At 35.3% G+C, this 24,042-nt stretch overlaps 1 protein-coding gene and 1 long non-coding RNA gene across 12 annotated transcripts in view; one reads left to right on the plus strand and one right to left on the minus strand.

The window, feature by feature from the left end:
- LOC138710163 (uncharacterized) overlaps positions 1-18,091 on the minus strand; it is a 117,223-nt gene extending 99,132 nt beyond the window's left edge. For 4 of the 6 annotated variants that reach the window (XR_011335123.1, XR_011335122.1, XR_011335120.1 and 1 more), the window contains exons 1-2: positions 12,883-13,455; positions 10,782-10,929 (exon numbers count right to left, since the gene is read on the minus strand). This is a non-coding gene — a long non-coding RNA (uncharacterized lncRNA). Of the gene's footprint in view, positions 1-10,781; positions 10,930-11,106; positions 11,471-12,882; positions 13,456-17,110 lie in introns of those variants that run through there. The other 2 variants (XR_011335125.1, XR_011335124.1) reach the window with 2 other exon arrangements.
- Positions 18,092-18,410: 319 nt separating this feature from the next.
- LOC138710161 (putative per-hexamer repeat protein 5) overlaps positions 18,411-24,042 on the plus strand; it is a 281,887-nt gene continuing 276,255 nt past the window's right edge. For 2 of the 6 annotated variants that reach the window (XM_069840796.1, XM_069840795.1), the window contains exon 1: positions 18,537-18,828. The gene's annotated coding sequence lies outside the window, so the exon portion shown is untranslated. The other 4 variants (XM_069840797.1, XM_069840800.1, XM_069840801.1 and 1 more) reach the window with 3 other exon arrangements.

Raw genomic sequence — 24,042 nt, forward strand, 5'->3', positions numbered from 1 at the left:
TGTATTATGATGCAATCCTGAGTCACGGGCAAGCCTTCTTGTGGGGGAGAATTAAAGACATGATCTACCAGATGCGACAACTAGAGAAGACATGAAACAAATAATTAGACAAGCCACACCATGTGTCTCTCAGCTGTGCTGAAGTTCTCCGTGCAATCACGGATGTTAGAAGGAGATCAGAACATTGTTTAGCACAGGCTGACGGACATTTTGAACACTTACTATGAAGAGTGTACATACATAAACAACATACAAAATTTCTCAGAAAATACAAGTTTTGTTGCTTTGTGAGTAAACAATAAAAGTTAGAAAAAAAAGTTTCAATAAAAGTTGTTTCTTTTTAAAAGTAGTTTCCAATGGCACCTTCAATGACCTATGTTCCCATTTGAAATTTCGAAGTTGACCACAGGTATCCCTACTTCCGGTTTGTTACGGGAAATGGTACTACCGTCAATCGATTCTTTACATAGGTTTTGGTTATCAAAATTTTTTTATGAACCAGTATCATACAGTTTTAGAGAAAAAAGGCTGATACGGGTGGTCTGAAACACCCGATGTGTGTGTATATACTGGGACATCATTTTATTTTTACTTGCATTTTTATTGTACCTGCGTTTCTGAATGTACTTGACTCCCACCCCTTGCAGTAATGTTCTTGCTCCTGTCAGCCACACAAACTTACGGCCGCTGTTGCAGTCCAAGTCTGCTAGCATTGAAGTAAAGAGTATAGAGTATAGTGTGTTTCAGAAATATGGTTGCGTTTTCCATAGAAGGAAGAGCTTATATTATTGAAGCTTATTTCCAGGGGCAGGTATTTATGGAGATTAACTTTATCATTTGTGTTTTTTAATATTGGTGTCGGCGGAGATTGTTGGAGATTGATTTGTACTTTTGTTGGTTATTAATGGAAATTTTGGAAAATACAATTTCTTGAAATTTGAATATTAACTCAGTATGAATATTACTTTCCAAATAAATAACATTAAAGGTTCATTGGATTCTGGTAAAGGTGCGGTATGGCCAATAGACAATATTTATTGGATTGAGACTGTATTTAACACATATTAATTAAAAACGAAAAAAAAAAAAAAAAACTTGTAGCCCTCAAATTAATACTTTCAAATTATTAGTGAAATGTTGAATTCTCGGTCTTTTGAGTTCACTAATGTAATGAGAACACCAGGAATATCATGTAATGTAGCCTACTTGAATGTGCAACAAATTCAAATAAAAAAAGTCCGAAAAAAGAACTCAGAATATGAAATTCGCTATAAAACGACACTATAATAATTCGTGAATGTGTCCATATTTCACTATTAGAACTCCATTTCGCGATTGTTTTATCCGCATATTATTAATCAGAATCACTTAATTCGTAAAGATTAGTAAAAATCTATTGTATATCTATTATGTCGTGATTTTCGCGATCTCTGTAAATACCGGGACCTGCTTATTTCTCACAGGTACGGTTTGTAGCATGACTGAATAACTTTGAAGTGAAGATTAGAGTTACCGAAAGTACGGTAATATGCTGAATAAAGTAGCCATTATATAATGAATAAAACCCCTTGAAGAGTTGAGTTTGTGAAAAAAAAAAAAAATGTTACTACTATACTGTATTTTGATAAAATACCGTAAAAGTAATGATCAAACTGAAAATCCTAATACAGTGAAACCTGTTCAAGACGGAAGTGACATGGTCCTAATTTTTTTTCCGTTGTGGACAGGTTTCCGTATTATTCAGGTGTGACATTAAAATGGAATGTTTTGTCATTCATATACATGAAAAACAAAATGGCATGCCGCAAACTGCAAGAAGTACAAAATATTCCATTAACACTCATCACATTAAATCAGCTTTCTGTCGCTTATTATGTTGGTGAATCATCTTGATTAAAATCTCATTTTCTGTATAAATATTATCGTAACTCACTCATTAGTCATTAAACATTACTAAAGTTTACTAATCTCATTCTATTTAATATCTAACACTATATTCTAATACTGTACTGCATATCACTGCACATTATTAATTGATTGGACTAGAAGCCATCTATTAGAAGCCTTGAATTCTGGTTTATTTAATTTCTTTCCCAGTTCAATAGCTTGCTTTGCAGAACAGATCCAGAAATTGGCTTATTCTTTAAAGGGACACTCAACTTAAAAATTGTAGAAAAAGTGTCATAGAAATGAAAAATTAAATTTCTACACTAATTTACGTGACAGAACTAAATCAATACGCAGAATTCTTCCCCTATTCATTGAGAAGTCACAGTCAAATGCACGAAGCCAAAAAATAAAAAATGATAATTAAAAGTGATATTTCAATTAATGATGGATTAAAAATTGAAATATTTTTTATTTTGAAAAGTATTGGATCTAATGAGCTGAGATTTTGCATGTTACTTTCCATGTGTATATTAAACTTTTTCTCTAAATTTGAAAAAGATTGGTCAAATAGGAAAAAAGTTCCAAAATATAGTTGAGTGTCCCCTTAAAAGGTCATGAAGAACCCACTCCCACAACAGTTCATTTATTTTCACATAAACAGTTGCTTTCTGGTTCCTTTTGTGTCACCAATATTGGCTGCACGCCACTCACTCATTATGATCTTTATTTTTTAAAGTGTCACACCTGGGTTTTCCACAACTGTACTTCAATATTATTTCACATACTTTGTTTCTAATTTTCCTTTATCTCGATAACTTTCACTTCATCACTTAATGTTAATGCCACATTTTATGCAACTTTTTTTTTTACCAGGAAATCACTACACTTGCGCTCTGTTTAGCTACGACAGTATACGGGTGTGAAGCATTGAAAATCTTTGAAGGGACTCATCTGCCTAGTCAACAGGGTAATAAAATTTATGACCGACAGGCCAACACACCCTCGTACCCTCTAGAATTTTGCAAAGAAAACTGGTTTTTATCTTAGTGACCTACATATTTCGTATATTCCTTGAAATTACACGCTGTTTCAAAATACAGTTACAAAATATAGTGTGTGTCCAAAATATTTTTTCCGTTTTGAACAGTAGCAGACAGTTTCCGTTTTATTCAGGAAAAATTACACATAATACATACAAATTTCGTCGGGACCAATAAATTGTTCCGAAATAGACAGGATCCCGGATTATTCAGGTTCCGATTTGAACAGGTTTCACTGTATCGTATTTCCCTGTAACATAAATGGATACACCACTTTTCTCTCCTCCTATAGCTAGTAAAATGAATTGTTTACATTTTGCACTAGTAACACCAAACTCCTGTAATGGAAGGGGGTAACACTGTTTCCGAGTATAGCCAGGTTAATGTTAAAAATGTTGATAAAAATAAAGTGATGTCCCTGTGTATATATATATATATATATATATATATATATATATATATACACACACCTGTGGAGTAACGGTCAGCGCGTCTGGCCGCAAATCCAGGTGGTCCGGGTTCGAATCTCGGTCGGGGCAAGTTACCTGGTTGAGGTTTTTTTCCGGGGTTTTCCCTCAACCCAACACGAGTAAATGCTGGGTAACTTTCGGTGCTGGATCCCGGACTCATTTCACCGGCATTATCACCTTCATTTTATTCGACGCTAAATAACCTAGATGTTGATACAACATCGTAAAATAACCAATAAAATTTTAAAAAATATATATATATGTAACTTACCTTCCTTTTTAACAAAAAGTATTTTTTTCCCCACTTGTCAATAAAAGGAAACGATCTGATCGGATTATACTGTTTCACTCATAACGAGCCGCCGCTTACTGCAGACTTGAGAGAACTTACGTCTTACAAGACCCGCATAAAGACACTACTGGTATAGATAGAACAGAGTTCGTTCTGCCTGACTGAGATTGTGTTGACAGTTTGAGAGCACGAGTTGCTCACCCATGTTCATATAGCTAAAATCTGAGTGGGAACTAACTTATCATTCATACCAATTTTCATAGACATCGGGTCAGCCATTATTGCGTGAAAGGTAACAAGCACACAGACAGCCAAACAGACAGATATACAAACAAAAATTTCAAAAATGCTATTTTTGTTCTCACAATAGTTGGTTATACATGTTAACAACAATTATTTTTGCAAAAGAGAAAATTACCAGAAACATTTCGGTTACAGTTTTATTATTAGCATAGTTTCAAGTCACATTGAATATCTCTTATGATGTTGGTGAACAAGTACTAATATCTCGGAAGATATTAACTTTAGAAGCCATCATTATTAGAATTCTTTTTTTCTTGTTTCAGATGAATACTAATTCTTATCTCGAAGTATTGAATGATTTTTTAACTCCCTATATAAATGGAGGTAACTATAAAACAACTTTAATTATATTACAAATATCTAGTTTTTTACAGCGATAACAAAACCTCCTATTACTTGCAGTCCACAGACTTCTTGAAAACGGGTTCTGTGTCTGTGAGTGAAATACTTAATAGGCCTACTGTCAACAAGTGGTCATTGCTTAAGCAGGACCTTCGATCTGATATTTTGACAAATTTAATTAAAGAAAAAAATAAAGTTGTTTACACAGAGAAGTGGAGCCAAACACTTTGGAACCAAACTCATGAACTTTCTGATACTTAGATTTTGAAAGTTTTTTTTTTAATGTTTGTCCGTACAAGCTTCTTTAACATCTGCTCTCAATAAATAAGTACATAATTTTATGAAGGATGAATAGAACAGAGAAAATTTCTCTCCGGCACCAGAACTCGAACCCTGGTTTTCAGCTCTAAGTGCTGTAAGCTACACAGGGTTCCAATTCCGATGCTGGATCGAATCCCCTCAGTTTAAGTTCTACCTCTCAGTTTTCCTTTTGGTGGCCTATCCTCGTGTACTGTGGCACAGAATATGTGACAGTGGCACAATGTACTATGTTATGTACAGAGGTGCACTCATTACGTGTAACTAAGTGGCCGGGATCCGACAGGATGAGCGCCGTCTTGGATCATTGATTACTTAAGCATATCATATTATTATGATGTACTGAAGTACATATGATATTTCCGTGCAGGAATTCTGCGTTACCATGTGATGAAGGATGGATAGAACAGAGAAAAATTCTCTCTGGCACCGGGACTCGAACCCGGGTTTTCAGCTCTATATGTTGACGCATTATCCACTAAGCCACACCGGATTCCAGTTTCGATGCCGGATCGAATTCCCTCAGTTTTCCCTTTGGTGGCCTATCCTCATGTACTGTGTCGTAGAATATGTGACAGAGCACAATGTCCAACGCACCAGTGAGTATGAAACTCACGGTGCTTGAGTGCCTTAGATTTCCTTTACTATTAAGTCTAAAATATGTTCCTATTCAGTATTTTCGCACGCAAAGACATTTAGTTACAAACTTTCATGCATACCCATCTCCTGTAAACATGCCAACACTGTACCAACGAAACATGTTTCCACTACCATAGTTGGGGCCTCGTCTATTGCAATGGACACTAAATTTCATCAGTTCAATTCTTTAATTCTTTCTGTTTTAATCTCTTTAATTTAGAAAAGCATGGAAGAACCGTGCGAAAAGCTTAAGATGAGTGCTTCCAGTGAACATACCAGATAGGCCTATTCAACTGACCCCACATCTGAAAATACTTAATTCTTCTCGTGTACGAATTTAAAAAATATCTAATGCAAATTCAGAACCAGGGACATAATTGTACCACGCATTCTTACAAGTCTCAGAACAAATTATACCAGCAAAAGTGTACTTAAAAATTGTTTACGGTTAGTCGTGTGTAAAAGTGTATTTGTACCTATGAACTATGACGTGATTCTAGTGTATTATAAACAATTATTCAATGGCGTTGAGTGACATTTTGACATAGGGATGCGATTTTTTAAATGATTAAAATACAGTAGTCTGCTTTCGTTATATGCGGGAGTTGCGTTCCTGGAAAATAGCCACTTATTGATGAATGTTTGAGTTGAATTTTCAAATTTTCTTTATAATTTCCTTGTAGCATAAGTTGTAAGGATATTTACCGGGCCGAAGCCTGGCCGTGTTTACATAAAACACGAAAGTGTATAGAACGAGACTGACTATGCTGTTGATAATACAGTAAATCAAAATAAGCTTCATAGTTTTCTTTTACATTTAACAGTATTTCTTCAGGGAGAGAATTCGCAAAGGTGGTAAATTGTGTATGATCAAGCAACTAAAAAGTTCCAATCTGGAATTTTCAGAAAACTTTTGAATAATATCAATTCTGATAATGTACAGAATTTCATTGAACAATAGTCTATACACAATTTTCTTATCCTCTCCAGGGATTGCATCCAGCCATGATCTTTCAAATTGAGGATAATTTTCAGCAGAAAAATCATCCATGCATTCCCAAAATTCCTGAAAGTAATTTCTCAGTCCTTGCTTGTACTCCTCGAAATTAAGAATTTTTGTTTTACAAAAACCAATATCTGTTGCTTTTTGAAACAGAATTTGTTGCTATTTTGTTATGTAGAAACATACTTTAAACAAAATAACATCACAGAACTTGAAAAAGATCCCACCACACAATACCACAACACTGTAAAAAGCACAATCAACAAAAGCAAACACGTAATACCGCACAATATGAAACAACAACTCAAACCCATCAAACCAGCAGCACCTAAACTCAATGCACTACCCAAGATACATAAAGATAACATACCAATCAGACCTCTAATCAACTACAAACAGGCACCAGCACACAAACTAGTCACACACATGGACAAAATCATCAGAAACAACATAAAATTCAGAAAACAGACAACAATAAAAAACACTATAGACCTAGTTAATAAAACAGAACAACAACACATTCCACACAGTGCAACACTAGCATCTTTCGATATCACTAACTTATACACTAACATACCGATACAAGACACATTACAGATACTAAAACAAATGCTCATAGACAACAATACACCACAAGAAATCATCCAAATCACAGACATCATAATAAAGCAAAACTATTTCACACACAACAACAAATACTACACCCAAACAGAAGGATTGCCAATGGGATCACCCATATCTAGCATACTAGCAGAGATATTTTTACACAACCTAGAACAAACATACATACTCAACAATGAACACAACAAATATGCAGACAACATAATATACTGGCACAGATACATAGACGACATAGGCTACTCATACTATACAAAGGAAACAAACGACAAATACACAAACTACACCAATATATAAACAAAATACACCCAAAACTCCAATACACACTGGAACTTGAAAACAATAACTCCATAAATTTCCTAGACACCTTCAAAATATACAGAAAACCAACCACCACCACACACATACACAATACCTCTAATCACCCCACACAACACAAACATGCTGCATTCAGGACAATGGTACACATGCCCATGAGCCAACAACAATGAAGAAGTGAACACTATCAAATACATAGCACAAGAAAATGGTTACAACCGAAACATAATAGACAACATCATAAGAAAGACAAAACAAAAACTCAACACAAGCACAAGAAATACATCACACTAACATACGAAAACAAAAACACACACAAGATCGCATCCTCAATCAGAAAACAGAAATACAACATAGCATACAGAACAGAAAACACACTACAAAGACATTTCAACACACAAACAAATAAATACAACCACGTTACTAATTGAAATTTCAGAAAACCGATCGCGCTGCAATTGGTCATTGCATATCCCCACCCACGCCTCTTGAACACCCTCTCATTCATCTATAATTATGTGCATCACAGGATGTAATATTAAAAATTCCAACACTTTTCAGGATGCTCATTCAAATGGTGTACGAAATGTTTAAAAGTTTTCTTAACATTGAGGGATGTTCCCTCGTAAGAGATTAGTTCCAAAGAAAATAATTTGTATGCATACATCTGTCATTTAAAAATAATATTCTTTTCTCCATTTGGCAAATGACTTTTGTATCACACGATATTTTCATGAAAAAGGGTACCCTTAAAAATTATTTCTGTATTAATCTCATTATTAAAGTATATAAAAGGTACATTTTAAAATAACATTTTAAGACTTCACACGCACTATTTTATTAGTGTAGGTACATTTCTTTAAATACGTAGGCACCAAAAAAGTAGGCCTGAACCTTTACAGCTTTTAGGAATTATTTCTTGTAAGAAATTTTAATTAGGCCTATAAACTATTCTACTGGTAGACCCGTATATTTAAAATTACATTTACAGTGGGTGATCAAATTATTAGGGACACTTAGTAAAAGTAGGAATTTCGTCTTCAAATTCACATAAAACACAAGTAATTTGGATTTTCTTAACTGGAAAAGCTTTATTACTCTAAATAGTGTTTTATAAACAATATTATTACATATTTAATTGTGTAATAATGAATATGGAATGAAATAAACAAGAAAACTAATATTTAGTCACACATCCCTTTGCAGCAATTACAGCATTAACTCTATTTGGCATATTAGAAATGCATTGGATACAATTGTCTTTAATTTCCTGGCCGTGATACCACACATTGATCAGTTTTTCTTTTAAAGATTATTCATTTGTAATAATTTGTGAATGAATTTGCCTCTTCATTAGCTCCCAAATATTTTCAATTGGATTAAGGCCCAGAGAGTTACCAGGCCAATCCAGAACCCTAATTGTGTTATCAGACAGCAATTTTGTCACCTTATTTGCCTTGTGACAGGGCGCAGAGGTGTGGATGAACACAAAATAACCATCTGGAAACCATTCATGGACTTGTGAAAGAAGCCGTTCCTTCAGAACCTTTATGTATTGATATTGTCTCATCATTCCTTGAACAAAATACAGACGACCAGTTCCATGATCACTAATTACAGACCACACCATGAGGCTTAGAGGATGTTTAACAGTTTTATACATACAAAGACGCCAATGAGAGATGCTGGAATCAAGATATCTTCTGTGAAAACCCGTCGGAGGATCAAAGAGTTAGGGTTTTCATGTCGCACTCCAACCAAGAAACCATTCCTGAAACCATACATGGTGAAGAAGCGTCTCTCTTGGGCAAAGCAGCATCAATTTTGGACTGTGGATGATTGGAAAAAGTGAGTTGTTTGTCATTCACATGATTTCTTTGTTAGTCACAATTTTACTTTGTGCAAATGTGTTTTAAGTAGGCCTACTGTTTATTTCTTTTTTCAGGTGTGTTTTTCAGATGAATCTACCATACAGATACTTGCTGACAAATCTGTGTTCGTTAGAAGACGTAAAGGTGAAAAGTACAAAAATGACTGTATTATGAAGACAGTTAAACATCCTCTAAGCCTCATGGTGTGGTCTGTGATTAGTGGTCATGGTCGTGTGTATTTTGTTCAAGGAATGATTAGACAATATCAATACATAAAGATTCTGAAGGAACAGCTTCTTCAACAAGTCCGTGAACGGTTTCCTGATGGTGATTTTGTGTTCATGCACGACTCTGTGCCCTGTCACAAGGCAAATAAGGTGACAAAATTCCTGTCTGATAACAAAATTAAGGTTCTGGATTGGCCTGGTAACTCTCCGGACCTTAATCCGATGGAAAATATTTGGGAGCTAATGAAGAGGCAAATTCATTCAGAAATTATTACAAATAAACAATCTTTAGTAGAAAACTGATCAATGTGTGGTATCACGGCCAAGAAATTAAAAGATAATTATTGTATCCAATGCATTTCTAGTATGCCAAATAGAGTTAATGCTGTAATTGCTGCAAAAGGATGTGTGACAAAATATTAGTTTTCTTGTTTATTTCATTCCATATTCATTATTACACAATTAAATATGTAATAATATTGTTTATAAAACACTATTTAGAGTAATAAAGCTTTTCCACTTAAGAAAATCCAAATTACTTGTGTTTTATGTGAATTTAAAGATGAAATTCCTACTTTTACCAAGTGTCCCTAATAATTTGATCACCCACTGTACAACAATTTAATAAAATTGGTTTTACCCATTTTATATACAGTGAGGTTAGTTGGGAACGCTTGGTTTGCAGGAGCCGTGCCCCCTAGAAATGGCATGATCACCAGGAATAGTGCGTCCGCATTCTCGGTGCACGCAAGCTTTAGTTGTGTTGTAAGAAGTAAGTTGGTGGTGAAAGTTGTACTGCTTCTAGTATGAGCATGCAGTGCAGGCACTTTGACAGCCCTAACGTAATGAATAAGTCATCACAACAGTAGCCTGCACAGAGCACTTAACTTACAACTTTCAACACAGTACAAGGCTCACATTCTATCAAGATAAAGTGAAATCGTCGCTCTTAAGGAAATGGCATGATCACCGGGAATAGTGCATCCGCCCTGTTCCAGCTGCCAATACAATATCATGCAGACAGATTCGTTAAACAATGAAAAACCGAAAAGAGAATGCAGTGTTTTGTTGGAAGAGAAATTAGACGAGATTGGTGAAAATGGTGTTCTTCGCGGTAACCAACACATTGATAGCCGAGTCGGCTTCAGATGGAAACCTGAGCGTCCCCAACTAACTCACTGTATTATTATAATACTGACGAAATAAATATATTAACATCTTCTAAATAATATAATGTTAGTTATTTTTAATTCACTGGAAAGGAAGAGATTTTTTACTTCCACGCATTGGTGTTTTCATTTTATTTACATTATTATGTAAGAACATACTGGAAAAATATTTAAATTCATGTAACAACCATATAAATAAAACCTGGTATATATTATTATTATTATTATTATTATTATTATTATTATTATTATGCGAAAAAGATGCAGATCACAATGTTCACCTAGAGTTGTTAGAAATTAGTTTCAAGCTTTCGTCATCTTCTCTGGTCGCCTGTCATCTATTTTTATTTTCTTTTCAGATCGTGAACTCTCATAATCTGGATCTTCTGCAATCTTCTGTCTCACTGGAGAACCTTCTTCTATGAAAACCTAAAGGAAAAGATAAAGATATTAATTTTCAATGCAATAAAAATAGCAAGAGACCACAGAACGACAATGTCGTGAGATTAAAATAGGTTTCCATATAAAAATACACACAGAGATTACGCCTCTTATTTTAATCACTTAAAATAAAAAAAAATAATAAATACAATACTTTTGTTGTACCCATTTTTATCATCTTCTTTTCAAAATTACTCATATTACTGCGATTGCTTTCTCATGCTTTTAGATGTGGTTAACTAAGATCTTCCTGAACTGTACAAGTCTGGGAGTATGGGGAATTACATTTTTTAACATGGAGACACATATAAGGCTCAGTCACTGCCTTCGTGATCTAGACCAGGCCGTAATGCAGGTTGTGTGACGTCACTCGATGAGTCGGGCTTTTCTATTTGAGTATATGGAGCTGAGTGCAATATAATACTTTATAGCGTGTCGGCGCTCAATTTTATTTAGTGTAATGTGTGTATAAGACCCCTTCACACTTCTTATTGCATAATATGTTGCAGAAATAATTACAAAACTGTGTTATTTTAATGTGAACGGAGTTTTACATGGTAACATAACCTGGTTGCATCAACATTTTAAGTTTGGAATGGAAGCTATTTTGAGATTTAATAAAGAAGAATAATTTAGCACATCTACCTTCCTTACTTGTAGGTTTAAAATTTACCACAGTCCCTCCTATGAAATTAGTGTATGTACAGTTGTGTGTTAATCTGGTAGGTTAGATAAATACAATTCATTACAACCCAGTATAGTAGGGAACAAATAAATAATACAATTACATTTTTATTCAATGTAATATGTGCAAAAGTTCCATTTATGTGTTGCATAATGTGGCAGGAATAATAAATAAAACTGCGTTATTTTTATGTGAAGAGAATTTACCATGTTAACATAACCTATCTGCGTCAACATTTTAGGCTTAAGTTGAGAACGAAAACGGTTTTGAGATTTAATAAAGAAGAATATATTTTTAGGATAAACTTCAGAACACGGTTACCGTCCTTACTTATAGGTAGAAAATTCACCACAGTCCCTCCTATGAAATGTACATACGTTATATTACTTAGTAGCGCTGAGGTATAGCTCCGGTAATTTCTGAACTGAAAACAGTTGAATTTATTTTTTATGGAGATGCATTTGATCCTATAAGCAAGGCATATTAAAATCCTGAACGAACCGAACTAATTTGTATATGCAAGATGTATGGATACGAAGGGAACTACCTCAGCGCTAGTTTAGCCCTAGTAACATATTAAACTAATCAGAATTCAGACTGGAGTACCGTCTGAAACGAATAAATACAATTGAAGTGTAGACAGATTGCATTTATAAGTTATACGTAGCGTTATGCTTAATTATAATGCATAATTGCGAATATGGAAATAAGGAATTCTGTTTATGTACTTTTTGTATATTTACATGTGAATATACCAAATAATGGGCCACGTAAATGTTGCGTACCTGCCTGTAATGGCAATTATTTAACTGGTTCGAAAGTGAGTGTATTTTTATTCCCTAAGGATGAAGATTTACGCCGGAAATATATCAGGGTGATGCATCAGGATAATTTTGTCAATCAATGTATTTTTATTCCCTAAGGATCAAGATTTACGCTGGAAATATATCAGGGAGATGCATCGGGATAATTTTGTCTCAAATAAATGTGAGGTAAGTATTTAGTAGAATTTGAATAAGAGGTTATGTAACATCAACTGCCATGTAGGCTATGTTGTAAAACTTAACTTGAGAAACAAAAACTAATGAGTATTAATTTGTTAATAAGAACAGAAAGGAAAGAAAGAAAGGAAAAGAAAATAAAAAAAGTAGTGTGCCGAAATAAAACGGCACACTTCCACTATTTAAATATGAAATACATAAGGTTTATATATTATTTTCATAAAATATATGTTATATTTTATAAACTCAACTTACTGGATCTTTCAGAAGAAGGATAACTCTAAACTATTTTTCTTACAATTTATAGTGCTACAAACGCCTCCTTGTTCCATATTATGGCAATGGTTAAGTTTAGCGGTCCCTGCATAGGTCGTTATTGCACGCATGCAAGTACAACGGGATTCAAAAGCACTGCCATAATAAAATAAGTCTGACGGTTTTATGTATGCAATTGACGGCGTAGTTTACGAAGCCGACACTAGAGTGGCGTAAAAAGCGCAATTATATTAATTTGTCTATGATTATATTTACACAATGAACGTATGTCACTTTAACCTCTCCTTTAAATGTCAGTCGACGGTTCGAACCCCGAAATGAAATTATTCTTTATTATAGGTATATAAAAAGCGCAATTATATTAATTGTCTATGAATATATTTACACAATGAACGTATGTCACTTTAACCTCTCCTTTAAATGTCAGTCGACGGTTCGAACCCCGAAATGAAATTATTCTTTATTATAGGTATATAAAAAGCGCAATTATATTAATTGTCTATGAATATATTTACACAATGAACGTCTGTCACTTTAACCTCTCTTTTAAATGTCAGTCGACGGTTCGAACCCCGAAATTAAATTATTCTTTATTATAGATATAATACAATTGCTCTAAAAATCTAAATAAAGTGTATACAGAATGAACTTCTCCCTTTAAATCTCAGTTTACAGTTTGAACCAAGTGACGGCTATATTTTCCGAGTTCGGGCACCGAAAATTAATTACTTTTATTGGGGGTATAATTCAATTGCTGTAAAAATCTAAAAACGTGTATACACAATAATGTAATAACACAGCCATTTTAAATTAATAAGCAAAGCTGTTGCCAAAATTAATAAAGTAATAAATTTAATTAAATTTCGGGTCTCGAACTGAGAATATATAACCGCCCTCGGTAGAAACTGTAGACTGATGTCTAAAGTGAGAGAGTAATTTTGTATACTTTTTCTTTAGGCTTTTCCAGCAATTGTATTATATCTATAATAAAACAATAATTAATTTTTGGTGCTCGAACTCAAAGAAATACAGCCGTCACTGGGTTCAAACTGTGGACTGACGTTTAAAGTGAGAGGGTAATGTGCATACTTTTTTTTCAAGCAATTGTATTATACCTAGAATAAAGGATAATTAAATTTCGGGACTCGAACTGAGGAAATATAGCCGTCAGTGGGTTCCAACTGTGTACTGACATATAAAGTGAGAGGTTCATTTTCTATACATTTTTCCAGCGATTTCATTATACCTACATAGGGGTTCACAACCAGAGTGGACCAAGTTCATCTCGAATAGTTCTGAGATATTGAGTCTTCATTCACCTTCTTTAGGAAATGCTGTCCTCTGTGGAGTAACAAATGAGTTATGGACTTTGTTTGTTATAGCAATGGATAAATCTAAGTTTTCTTCATCCGAGATTGTATTACTCCACAAACTGATCACGGGTGGACTTGGTCAGCTCTGGTTGTGAGCCCTTCAAATAATAATTAAATGTCTGGGATCGAACTAGGGAAATATAGCCCTGACTGGGTTCAAACTGAAGACTGATATCAATGCCTTCTCGATCTAGACCAGGGGCCTGTTTCTCGAAACTCATGGACTACCGTAATAATATTAGTCTGCACAGTAGTAATATTAATTTATTAAATAAAATTTTTACAAGGTCTGTGTTTCTAGAAACTACAAGGGTAAAGTAGTAGTTACCAGTTCACAGACTAGTAATATTGTTCGATTTCACCAGTTCATAAGTGATTCTGTTTCTTAAAATGCTGATTTAGTTGATTATACTAATATTCAACAGGAATATTGCTACAAGACTAAAGATTGGATGATTTCTATATTATCAGTTACCAGTGACAACCTTTCTCAGATAATCAAAACAAAATATTGTAGTTATTTTTTTAATATGTGGTTTACTGGTTGGGATTCAAGTGATGAAGTTGTTGTGAGAAGAGCTAAAACTATATCCAGAAAGAACAATTATTCCATTATGGGAGCACTGTTTAAATATAATGAACAGATTAGGTAAAGTGCTGAAAAACTTGAAGAGTTGTTAAATATAGTGGGACCTGCCATAACAAGACAAACAAATAGAAGTCATGCATTATGAGGAAAGCTTCAAATACAAGTTGCTCTACAAATTGGAATGTTGATTATTTGGCATATTTTCCAATGCCATCAGGTCTTCCTGTCCTAGACCAGCAACACTTGCAGAATTTTTTCTTAATAATCTAATACCAATTCATCAACTGCAGTAATTTTTGCTGGCTTCCCTCCTCCACTGCCACTTCTTCTGACACTGTCAACTTTAGCCTACAAATTAAATATAAAGCTACACTAGTTTATGAATAGATCAAATGTAAAGCTGAAAAAAAAAATAGCGAATTTTCATCAAGTCATATTAAGTGGCATTCATGTTGGCAGTAGACCCACTGGCTACATAATATGTTCATATTATGATACTAACTGTGAACTTGAATTTGCACTTGTCAAAGTTTCTTTCTTAACGTATGCATAATCTTTGTTCTGAGGTATCAGTTCCATAGCCTCAAACATTACAAACATTTTTGTTCATTGGTTTACTTTACCATTTTTGCTAATATGCTTTAAAAAGCACCGAATAAAATATCCTTTGATTCATTAATCATATTCACTATAGTTGATTTACTTTAAATTGATGGCATTTCAGCCGAAAAGAGAAATCAAAACCAAAACAGGAACAACTTAGCCTTACCTTAAGGAACCCGCAGGTTCATTGCTGCCACACATAAGCCCGCCATTGGTCCCTATCCTGTGCAAGATTAATCCAGTTTCTATCATCATATCCTACCTCCCTCAAAAGCATTTTAATATTATCCTCCCATCTACATCTCGGCCTCCCCAAAAGTTGTTTCCCCTCTGGTCTCCCAACTAACATTCTATATGCATTTCTGGATTCGCCCATACGTGCTACATGCCCTGCCCATCTCAAACGTCTGTATTTAATGTCTCTAATTATGTGAGGTGAAGAATACAATGCGTGCAGTTCTGCGTTGTGTAACTTTCTCCATTCTCCTGTAACTTCATCCCTCTTAGCCCCAAATATTTTCCTAAGAACCTTATTCTCAAACACGCTTAACCTATGTTCCTTTCTCAAAGTGAGAGTTTATTTTAATTTAGTACATTTACCTTCTTTAATTGTAGGTAGAAAATTCACCACAGTCCCTTCTATGATATTAGTTTACGTCCTCTGGTAGCTAGTAGATAAATATAATTCAATACAACCCAGTATAGTAAGAAATAAATAAATAATAAAATTAAAATGTTTATTTAGTGTAAAGTGTGCATAAGTTCCATTTATTTGTTGCATAATATGTTGCAGGTATAATTATAAAACTGTGTTAATTTTAATGTGAAGAGAAATCTGCATGTTAACATAACCTGTTTGGTCCACACCTGTGGAGTAACGGTCAGCGCGTCTGACCGCGAAACCAGGTGGCCCGGGTTCGAATCCCGGTCGGGGCAAATTACCTGGTTGAGGTTTTTTTCGGGGTTTTCCCTCAACCCAATACGAGCAAATGCTGGGTAACTTTCGATGCTGGACCCCGGACTCATTTCACCGGCATTATCACCTTCATTTCATTCAGACGCTAAATAACCTAGATGTTGATACAGCGTCGTAAAATAACCCAATAAAATAAAATAACCTGTTTGCATTAACATTTTAAGTTAGGCCTACCGTATATTATTTCCCTTCGTAGATAGTCGATAAATACAATTGAATACAACTCAGTATCATAATAAATAAGTTAATTAAAATACAATTGAAAGTGCGGAGTATCATACGTGACATTATGCTTAATTATGATGTATAATTGCTCATATAGAAATATGAGGTAAATACAGTAAACATAACCTATAATTCCTATATGGTATCATAACGTAGTTATGGAATGACGGGGCATTGAAGAACATCAAAATTAGACAGAAATGGTTATATTATATAACTGGTTCTTAATTTGAACTGAGTACATTAAGCATTCCTGATATTTTCCAGAAATGCTTTATCAGTGTCCATAACTAGTAGCCTATATGTGAAGATTTCTCAACACAAATGCTTTCTTTCGCTGTAAAAAAAATATTCAGCAATATATTTATACATATATTAATACAGTGGTCTGTAATTTGAATAATTGTGCTATCACATTCACATTCGACATGACAACATAACCTTGTAAATCTGGTTGCTTTGAGGTCGCCTTATTGAAATACAGCTGTCATTTAGTCAAGTGTCCGAAGACCAATAAAGCATCACTCATATAGCAACTAAGCCAAGAAATAATGGGGGTAGGGTGGCCAGTTCCTGTTCCCTTCCTTGCATACGTCACTGACTACTAGCGCTGAGGTAGTTCTTGTGATTTCGGAAGTGAAAACCGTTCAATTTATTTTTTTGTGGAAATGCATTTGATCATATAAACAAGGCATAATAAAAGTCTAAATTAACCAAACTAATTCGTATATGCAAAGAATATGTGCGCTAGTTTAGTCCCAGTAACATATTTAACTAATCAGACTTCAGATTGAAGTACTGTATGAAACGAATAAATGCAATTGATGTGTAGACAAATTGCCTTTGTAACGTTATGCTTAATTATAATTGCATAATTGTGAATGTAGAAATAAAGTAGTGATAGAGTAAACATAACCTATAATTTTAAAACATCAAAATATACGTGCGATGCAACTGAAAATTATTGATTCATGCATAAATGAATGTGCAAGAATTTCGTAATGAAGCATGCTTCATTTCATTTAATTATAATATTAGGTACTGTAACAGTAATGAAAATATACGGTATAATTTTTGGTAATATACTATCATATCTCGTTTTTAGTTCTAATTGTGTATATTATCAAATATGTATTATTTTCAATGCGAAAGCGACTCTGCTGTACCCAAAAATAATAATTTCATGTGGGGATCGAGCAAATATTGCCCTCACTGGGTTCAAACTGCAGACATATACCGCGAATGCGACTCTGGTGTAGCCTTCGTAAACTACGTCCATAATTCCATAAATGAAACCGTTAGCCTTCTGTTATATCCGTCATCCTTTTGAGTCACGTAGTACTTCCTGTCCAAAGAGTGTAAATTCCATTGTTATTTTCATGCGTGCAAGAACGACCTAAGCAGGGACCGCTAAACTTTACCATTGCCAATATCATCTATGTGTGTTGATGAATTTGGGTAAAACAAACTTCTGTAGGCTACAATTTAGCAACACATCAAAGTAACATAACCTCACATTACAATGAGAAAGAAATTTGGAGGTGGCATGACGTAAAAAAGTCGTGCCACAGTCGTATTACTCTATGTACTTTCAGGTACTCTGCCATCTAGTGTTGGTTATTGCAAGCTCATTTCTCGACACTAGCGACGCATAGCGTCCGTTATTTTCCAGTTGCGTCTAAATTTAATATGAGCTTGATCAATCTGTTTTATATATGATCTAGGGTCTCAGTCACAAGACTGTGGTCTCACGTCAGTGCCATAGTCTTTTGCTGTATTAGTTTTCAAGTGTTGCCTATCCTGAAAACGCTACAGTACAGTATCTACATCTGTGTGAGAAGTTGAAACAAATGAGTTTGTGGTTTGTTTTGGTGTTGTTGGCGCGATAATTATTTGTTATTGTTTTGCGCAATACGGCTTTATGATATTGTATATGTTGTAAATTATAATTTTAAACCGTTTTAGTATAAATACAATGATAGGATAAATAGTTGAGAGGCAATATATTTAGTAGGCATAGTGTGAATAGTTCACAGGCAGTGTGTATAGTACGTACAGAGTAAATAATTTTTAGGAATATAGGTTAGGTTACACTCACCTCAAATGTAGGCTAACAGTGTATATAGTGTATATTTCTTCATTAGGTTAGTAAAAACAAGGTGTGTACTGTGCTATCTATTATCTAATGTATTATTAATATTTCTGTGATGGGAAATTGGTCTAATTCTAAAAAGGCAAAAGCCAAATCTGCAATTTTATTGCTGCCAGGCGGACAAAAAATAGGGTCAATCTAGAGTTTCCAACAGCCACTTCCAACGGACTCGTAACGAATATTTACACGTTAATTACTGGGATTGTGGCGCTGGAAATCAATTTTGAACACTTTTATCACAGCCACTTCTTCTTCTTCTTCTTCTTCTTCTTCTTCTCCTTCTTCTTCTTCTTCTTCTCCTCCTCCTGCTCCTTCTTCTTCTTCTTCTTCTTCTTCTTCTTCTTCTTCTGCTTCTTCCCGTTGCTATATCGATCCTTCTTTCGTTTTTGGTGTGTGAAACAATTATCACTGTAATTTCAAAGTATATTGAGAGTCGGACTGTGTATTTTTTTAAATTACATTTTACAAATCTTCATGTGTATATATATATAAGGGTTTTCCTATCTGGATTTCATTTTCAACTGGTATGTCTGGAATCTTCCAGGGTCCAAATCCTAGTTTTTGGCTGATCTCGTGTATTATTTGGTCTAGGGATTGTTTGTGTAGTTGACATTGAAAGAACATATGGTTTATTTCTCCTGACTGTTGTTGACAGTCACACAAAGAAGATTCTCCCCTTCCAATGAGGTATAGGTACTGTCATTGCAAGTTATCTTGAACCTTACATCCCCTAAGTCTGTCTTTGGAACTGCTCGGTACGGCGTGTACTCATCAACGTAACGACACGGCAAAGATGCCCCTCCCTCAGGTAACGTGACTCTTTTAAAAAAACGTTGGTTCTTCTACCTTACGGCTCTTTACTGTAAAAGAACTTGGTTCAATACAGACATCATCTTCTCTCGATACGCCGGTTTTGAGAGGAGAACATAGTTTCATAGCAAGCTTTAATTAACCTGTAATGAGTAAGTATTTATATATAATCGTGTGTACACTCCTCTCTCATCCGGGCTGGGGACCGGCAATGGAGGAGTTACTACAGCTACTTCTATACATTATATAGGCCTGCATGACTTATACCTTCAGCTAATATGTACATATTCTTATAACAATATTTTACAGGCTTATTATTTGAATTTACATTATTTTACAATTATACACAATCCATATCCCTATCATTGCTGCCATCATCGCTTGTTTCAAAATTAATTATTTCGCCAATGGCATCATTCATTCGGAATTATCTTCTTAATCGTAGGTACTACTTTCTGAACAAGATAGAATTCTTCGATTGTATCCCGAATAACATGTTGATCGAAGTCGTCCACTTCAACTTTACACAAGTCTAATTCTGGAATGAAATAATATGTTTAGTAGAACTATAAGAAAATAATAACTTGCAACAGTAATTCGTTATGTCGCTCTCAATACACACACTATTTTACATAACTATTATAGCAATAATTTTTAAACATTAGATACCTATTCTTTCCCGGAGTAGTGTGAGGTTCATTCGGTTGTAATTCAATATTATTTTTAATTCTGTTCACAGAACTAATACTTTTGCCAGAGTATTTAGCTGCTCTCTCATATTCCTTAGCAAGAGGTTCCAGCAAATATATGTTTAATTTTTCCTCCTCGCAACGCTTAATTTTATTATATTTGCGATAATTTCTCTTTCTCGGCTATAGATAACAGCGTTACTTTTTCTCCAAAGTGGTGTGATTTCACCATAATTACTACCCTATGGTTGCTACTCCATGGTAACACTACTGGTACGCAGTGAAGGAAATAGTACTATGTTTCTTGACAAGAGATTATGCTGTGGAGCATGCGCAAACAACTCAGTTGGCTCCACCCTCGTTACGCGCTTCCTTCCCTCTGCCCCTCTGACCCCGCTCAGAAGGTTCAAGATAACTTGCAATAACAGTATTTTGGAGTTACTGTTGCATTATGTTTTAGTTTGTTACTGAAATGAATGGTCGTGTTAATTTTTTGTGTAAATAGGCCTACCATGGTTTGTCTGCCTGTGTGGCTTCTGTGTTTGTCTTATATTTTGTTTTATTAAGTCGGTGATCTGAATATTTATTGATGAGGCAGGGTTGGACGTTATGGCTGCTTTCGCAAGAGAGTCTGCAATCTCATTACCTTGTATGCTTTTATGTCCCGGTATCCAAATTAATTTTATTTTGTTCTCCTTTCCTATGTTATATATAACTGTTTGATGTTTATTACTATCCAGGGGGGTCTTCGCAGAAAGGGCATTATTTTTTATTTTTTGTAATGCACTCAGTGAATCACGAATATGAGTATAGCTTTTCCTGTTAGGTGCTTTGCTGAGATAGGACCTGCCGAATTGCAAATAATTCTGCTCTGCAGATGGATGACTGTTTGTGGAGTTTGATTTTCCCTCTACCTGCTGTTGTTGTATTTACAAATGCTGCACCCACCCCCATGTCAGATTTGGATCCACAGTGTAAATCTGCACTTTGTTGGGCTCCTGTTCTTCCATGTTGGTTATAAATTCTCAGAATCGTTGTCCCGTATTTGTCTCTTGTTTATTGAAGGTTGTGGTGTCTGTATGTATGCTTTTTTGGAAAACCTCATACTGAATGCAATACAGTGGAAAGCGAGGAAAGATTGGCCAATGTAGAGTGCGGTAATATTCTGTAAAAGTTTGGATTATTTGGGGAATTTGATATGGTATAGGATGTTCGCTGTTTTGGGTTAAGTGTGTGATTCCTTTGAGCTTGTTGTATATTGGCCTGTGGCATGCTAACTTTCTCCTGTGATGTAACGACTAGTAGTTTATTGTCTTAGTACAGAAAGGGTATGTGATTTGCCACTTATACCCAGGATTTGTTTTGCTACCTGGTAGTGGATTGAATTTAGTTGTGCTTCTATTTGGGCCTGAGGCTTTGGTAATATGGCCATGGTGTAGTCTTGTAGTGCTATCAAGAAGTTGTTGTATAGTAGGTGAAATACCATAGGGTGATTTCCCCAATATCTGCTGATCATATACTTGAATATCATTGCTCTCCGTTTTAATTTCTGAAGGAGGTTTGAGTAATGTGTTTTTCCAGAGAAGTTACATGGGCCGTAAGAATAAAGTTGAGCATATCCTTTTACTCTACTATTTTGAAGGATGTGCTTCAGATTTTAATAATAAAATGCAGAGCACAACCTTCTCCTCCTGATGACGCAACAGGAAAAGAGCACTTGCTTCACAGGAAGAAGCATTTGCTTGGAGAGCAACCTCTTGCTTCAAAATTAGAAAAAATGTATGAATAAAGTGAAGCATATCCTTCGATTCAGAAGCATATCCTTCTAAAAAGTGAAGTCTGGTCAGGAGCAGACTCATCTCTGTGACGGTTGAATTACCAGTCGTATTACGACGTGAAAAGTACTACAAATTATGGTGGTGTGCTGTTAGGGAGCAGTATAAGAGTTTATATACACTTCATGAAGAAAATGACCTATGGATTAACCCATTTTCTGGAAGAAACAAGGGAGAAGAGTAGGGGCATTCTCGGAAATAGCCGCCTCTTTAGCCCAAGTGCTAGCTGCTGTTTTCAATCCAGGAAGCCCGGATTCGATCCCCATCCAGATCATGATGGAAATTGTGGTGGAAAAATCAGACGTTGCAAAGGATTTTCTCGGGATACTCCCGTTTCTCTCTATCATTTCATTTCATCTATTATCTGCAATAGTAAAAATAGGTTAGTGTAAAGTCTTGGGAGTTTCCGATGTTGGGGCCTGGAGCTCTCGGGTTTATAAGGCTACTCGTCATGAAACGAGACCTGGCTGCATCTGGAGCTGAGGCAGGTTGGCCAACTTATCAGCATCGGATTCACGAATGCCACCGAAGCCATTGTCGGACTTGGATAATTATCGGATATAGGCCTACAGAGCTCACAGTGGACCAAACCGTGCCTAAGCGTGCGGACTCGTATCGGATCCAGCCCTCTTAAAGCCAGCCAGACATCCTCGAAAATGAAGATGATGATTTTATTTTATTTATTATTTATTATTTGCAGTTTATGGTCGATCCGAGATTCTAATCAGGTATTGCAGAAGAGGTGGTTATACATGGCACCACTATGAGTAAAACAGTTATTTTAGTGTAAAAGTAAATCTATGGCACTACAGCCCATGAAGGGCCAAGACCGACCAGCCGGCTGCTGGCCTCACGTCCCAAAGCCGAAGCAGAGATGGACGATCATCCAACCAGAATGGAGATATTGTGTGGTTAGCACGATGATCCCTCCAGCAGTTATAGCTGGTTTGCAAAACCGGATTTTCGCTACCTATCGTAGCTCCCCAAGTGTGAGCACCGGTCCCATACACTGGCCGAAATTTCATGAGAAAATTTCTTCCTCCATGAAGACTCGAACCAGTGCTCATTCCGTAACGCGAGTCCTAGGCAGGATTCCTTAGATCACGACGCCACGGCGCGGGACCTTAACGGAAAAAGCGAACATATGGCTCAAGTTGTCAACATCATTACAAGATATGTACAACTGTTGTAATAACTGAATAGTTATAGAAATTTAGTTTTCCGAATGCTATTAGTGTATTAGATTGGACTTTTGTGTATTCCTAAACCTACACAGCATGCTGGTATGATCATGAAATGATGAGCATGTTGCAGGCTACATGCAATGCAAAAGAACGCTTTACGAGTGTTACAGCTAGTTGGCCAGGGTCCGTCCATGACTGTAGAATAAGGAAAAATTCATCAGTTCGTGATGTGTGAAGTGGATTTAAAAATACTGTCCTATTGGGTGAAGGCTTGGAACCATGGCTCATGGTATCATATCGAAATCGGATTTTAAAATAAGGGGACAGCTATTTTATAATAGAACTTTCATTTGGCCAACTAAGAAGTAGGTTTTCTATTCTACAATACGCCTGTACAATTGCTGCCTCAAACGTCCAAACAATCATTGTTTGTTGCATTGTGTTGCACAATGTAGGCTAGAGAAGTACCTACATGATCATGACTATGACTTTACAGAAAATATACAGGATTTAAATGAAGATGAAAATACTTTAGAGCCTGAGGAACCTGCCACTGGAAGGACTTCAAATGTATTCACGTCACTGCATTGACATAATTTTTCTACTCGTATTTTATTGATGCACATAGATTAACGCAGAAACGTTAATTAACTATCATTATTTCTCACACTCATAGTAGGCGCAATTATATTTAATAATGCTA

Source organism: Periplaneta americana, chromosome 12, assembly GCF_040183065.1.
Source record: "Periplaneta americana isolate PAMFEO1 chromosome 12, P.americana_PAMFEO1_priV1, whole genome shotgun sequence".
Classification (NCBI taxonomy): Eukaryota; Metazoa; Arthropoda; class Insecta; order Blattodea; family Blattidae; genus Periplaneta; species Periplaneta americana.